Raw genomic sequence first — 5,068 nt, 5'->3', positions numbered from 1 at the left:
TCAGATATAACATGTCTAAAGTTATTACGAAACAGATAAATATGGGGAAATATTTAAAAATTGAGTACAAATTAAATAATGGTGTCCAAAAATTCAACTTACATGCATAACACGTGCACTAGTTATAAAAACATCATATATAGATATACATATATCATATATAATATATCATCATATTTAAAGCTAATTTAAACTAAACTTACTATTACTAAATGTATACAAATTTAAAAAGGGTATATGCATGAAAGGTGTACATAAAAATGAATTATAATAAATATATAAGCGATACATGTACAAAATACATGCATTAGTTACTTTAAATATAACAGAAATACCCTTTAATAATAGAGAGTCATATACTGTAGAATGACATATTTAAAAGTCATTTAAACTATACTAATAAAATGATAGATGATACACATGCAAAATTTGTATCTTCTTTTCATTGGTACAGTCAATAACAATCTCTTTTGTATTTGAATCTCCAACTTCGTTTCTTCTTTTCATTTGTAGAATATTTATTGGCGGTGCTCCCCTAGCTTATTGCTACATCACTCTTTCTTCTAGCCATTTGTTGTCAATCGGTTAGCAGTGCTCTGTCATTTCTTATCAGGTGGTTATGATTCAACAATAATGCTGGCTAGATAACCACACAATTATTTTTTCACAAACTCGTATATTGTGGTGCCAAAGGTTGAGTTGATGGAGAATTTTCTGAAAAAATAAATGTTGGATGTACATATAGGAGAACGTAGGATGTCATTTTGTGAACTCGCATGTTGAGATGATTTTCTTGTAAAAAAAATTTAGATGCATATACTGGAGAGTGTAAAATAACATGTTTTAAACTCACATGTTGTGTGTAATGACCCTCCAGGTCATTTTTAAATTAAAGAATTTTTTCCCTCGTATAGAGCATTCCTGTAGCGACCCTAAGTCATTTATGACTTGCTGGCACTGACTGTTCGGTCGCCTGGTCGTTCGTTTGGGTCTTAGGCCCGTTTCCCTGTTTTGGAGATTTTTATAACTTGAAAAGTTGATTTTGGTCAACCTTCTTGGAAGTCGTGCTCAGATGAAAATTCTGACAGCTAGTTTAGCTTCGAAAGATCGATTTTGGTCTAGAACGACCCTTTGTTCACTTTCCGAGGCTTTAGGTGGCAGTTGTGAAATCTGGCTCAAATGATACTGGGTGTGGGACCCACTTTTCATCGAACCAATCTCCGAATGGAAATCAAGTCCAAATTAGGTCCATCAAAAGGCTAACTTCAAGACAATTTCGTGGGGAATCTAGCGGTGATCTCAGAAACGCGAGGGGAGGCTTCGTTTGAAGTAAGGAATCGATTTTAGCCACTGCCAGGGTGATTTCCGGATTGTATTGTTGTTGAATTTTGAAATGTGAGATCTTGATCATCTTAGGTCCGTTTTGAGTCATTCTTGTGGCTAACTTGTAGAGTTTTTCGCAAGGATTGTCGTGGTATAATCTGTTTGGGTTGAAAGGGTCTCGTTTTTCCAGAAATTGGTGATCAAGGGACTGCCCATTTTAATTGTTGTGGCTAATTTGCTATGTTTTAGGCTTCTGGTTGTGCTAAATTTTGGGGTATTAGTTTAGTAAGGTATTTGGGACGTTTCCACGGATTCGTTTTCGAGATTCCAATTGTAGGCCCCACAATCCCGTTTTAGACCCGATTTTGGGTCCGTCTCCGAAAAATATAATTTTAGTGTCAATATATTCGTAATGACGAGGTGATTAACCTGTTGTTACTGGGGAAGCATTTGGAGACCGTTCGGAGGGGAAAAGATCCGGTACCGTGAGTTGGAGCACGCGTGATCGGCTTTCAGGTAGGCTATGGCTTTCTCTCATGAGATTGAGCATGTTTAGGCATTTGTTTATTGATTTGCTTGAGTATGGAGGGGTTCGGGTGTCAAGCATGCTAAATTTCTATATTTCCTGCCTTAGACATTATTTTCGGGAAAGTGTTTGGATTATTGACAGCATGTCTCTTGATATTATTGAATATTCATACCTTGTGGTGTATATGATAATAAAGATTTGAAGTATGTTTGGCCTTAGTCTAGGCTTAGACTAGTGTTGCCATAGACTTGCGAGATTTCGGATGTCGTTGAGCAGTAGAACTTCTTCCGACGTCGTTTCGGACGGTCAGCTCCTTGTAGACTGATATAGCAGACTTGAGTCTGATAGACTGAGCCTTAGCTAGGCGGTAACTCAACTTATGACCTTGTATCCATAATGCCCTGTGTTTTATCAGCTATAGTACCCGGTTAAAGTCCGTGGTCTAGCTTACTCACTATTGGATACTTCCTCGGCGATTTGGGGTATATGAGGGTCGGACTGAAATGATTATTTATGGTAATCGGTTTGGTGATATTTCCCGCGACGTATGGTTGGATATTGATTCTTAGCTACAGTACCCGGTTAGAGTCCGTGGTCCAGCTTACCTGTGATCTGGTTTTAGCTACAGTACCCGGTTAGAGTCCGTGGTCCAGCTTACCTGTGATCTGGTTTTAGCTACAGTACCCGGTTAGAGTCCGTGGTCCAGCTTACCTGTGATCTGGTTTTAGCTACAGTACCCGGTTAGAGTCCGTGGTCCAGCTTACCTGTGATCTGGTTTTAGCTACAGTACCCGGTTAGAGTCCGTGGTCCAGCTTACCTGTGATCTGGTTTTAGCTACAGTACCCGGTTAGAGTCCGTGGTCCAGCTTACCTGTGATCTGGTTTTAGCTACAGTACCCGGTTAGAGTCCGTGGTCCAGCTTACCTGTGATCTGGTTTTAGCTACAGTACCCGGTTAGAGTCCGTGGTCCAGCTTACCTGTGATCTGGTTTTAGCTACAGTACCCGGTTAGAGTCCGTGGTCCAGCTTACCTGTGATCTGGTTTTGGCTACAGTACCCGGTTAGAGTCCGTGGTCCAGCTTACCTGTGATCTGGTTTTAGCTACAGTACCCGGTTAGAGTCCGTGGTCCAGCTTACCTGTGATCTGGTTTTAGCTACAGTACCCGGTTAGAGTCCGTGGTCCAGCTTACCTGTGATCTGGTTTTAGCTACAGTACCCGGTTAGAGTCCGTGGTCCAGCTTACCTGTGATCTGGTTTTAGCTACAGTACCCGGTTAGAGTCCGTGGTCCAGCTTACCTGTGATCTGGTTTTAGCTACAGTACCCGGTTAGAGTCCGTGGTCCAGCTTACCTGTGATCTGGTTTTGGCTACAGTACCCGGTTCGAGTCCGCGGTCCAGCCCACCCGTGCCCGACCTTTGGCTACAGCACCCGGTTCGAGTCCGTGGTCCAGCTTGCACGTGCTGTACTCCCGATTCCTCACTAAAGCTTCAGTTTAGTCTTGATTACTCTCATCTGTAGGTTGAGGTTTTGGAGGTTGAAGAGATTCCGGTTAAAGTCCGGGACGTAATGAGATCTTAGAATATAATTGGGAATGGTTCAGTTAAAAGTCCGGAAATTGGTAATATTGTGATAGACATTCTAGCTCCATTATTTTACTTCAACTGCCGGTCCATCTGCCGGGCTTATGGGGGTCCGTGCAGGTGGTTTCTTTTATTGTGCACGAGCGTACCCGTCGGGTTTATGGGAGCCCGGCGGAGTTAGTTAGATTGCTTGTCTTTGTTGCCTGTACGCTCGTGTACATACCCCCTATTTACTACTCTTTGCACTTGATGTGACCCTTTATTCGCATTTCAGTTCACTTTTGCTTATCTTGCTCAGTCGGCCGATGATGCCTACTGGGTACCTGTTGTTTTGGTACTCATGCTACGCTCTGCATCTATTTTGTGATGCAGGTCCGAGCACTAGTAGCCAGCGTTGATCTAGCCTGGAGTAGACTTATCCGGAGACGGGGGTGAGCACACGGCGTTTTGTACTATTTCAGTCTCCATCTGTATATATAGACTTGTCTTATTCCTTTCGAGACAGTCCAGTCTCTGTTGTCCGGTTTTAGGACTTGTACTCATTTTGTAGTAGCTCTGTACTAGTGACTTCCAGGTTCTGGGAGGGATCTTTATTTGTATATATGTTTTTGGTTGGCGTCCGCCTGTTTATATTGTTAATTGCCTACTCTTGTTTAATTTCTACCCTCAGACCCGTTACTTCTTTTGGGACTTGTACTCATTTTGTTAGTAGCTCTGTACTAGTGACTTCCAGGTTCTGGGAGGGATCTTTATTTGTTTATATGTTTTTGGTTTGCTTCCGTCTGTTTATATTGTTATTTGCCTACTCCTGTTTAATTTCTACCCTCAGACCCATTACTTGTTGTTCCGGGTTACGGGTTGGCTTACCTGCTGGTGGGTTATAGTAGGTGCCATCATGACTCGATAAATCGGGTCGTGACAAATTGGTATCAGAGCCCCAGGTTCGTCGGTCTCACTTGTACAGAGCTAATGTCTAGTAGAGTCCTGCAGATCGGTACGGAGACGTCCGTTACTTATCTTCGGGAGGCTACAGGATGTCTTTAGGAACGTGTCGCTTTTGTATCACTGTCGTGCATTGTGTGTCTTATCGGTTTCTGAAAATCTTACTTGTACCACTCTTTTTTTTAGGGATGGCTCGCACGCGTGGTATATCCCCAGCTAGGGGTAGAGGCCGACCTCGAGGTCGTGCCAGAGTTCCAGCACCAGCAGCTCCAACACAGCAGCAGCCGATGGGCCTGGGACCAGCCCAGCTACCACCCGAGCCTGTGGCAGCTCCAGATATACAGGCGATGCTCGTACAAATACTAGCTGTCATTGGTGGCATGCAGCAGGCACCAGCTCCAGCCGTTCCAGTACCGCAGGGCCAGCCTACACCAGCGGTACCGGTTGTTCAGCAGCTAGCGGCACCGGTTGTTCAGCCAGACGATTTGGAGGGAGTCATGCCACTATGGGAGCAGAAGATGCTCGGGGTGTTCCTTAGACTATCACCGCCGAGGTTTTCTAGGGCAGTGGGGGATGATGCCCACGAGTTTCTAATTACTTGCCAAGAGCGGCTACAGACTTTGGGTTTAGTGGAGTTGAGAGGACCAGACTTCACCGCATACCAGTTAGACGGTCCCGCCAGGCAGTGGTGGCGTA

This window comes from Solanum tuberosum, unplaced genomic scaffold, assembly GCF_000226075.1.
Source record: "Solanum tuberosum cultivar DM 1-3 516 R44 unplaced genomic scaffold, SolTub_3.0 scf00059, whole genome shotgun sequence".
Lineage (NCBI taxonomy): Eukaryota > Viridiplantae > Streptophyta > Magnoliopsida > Solanales > Solanaceae > Solanum > Solanum tuberosum.
Note: the sequence above shows the minus strand (reverse complement) of the source record.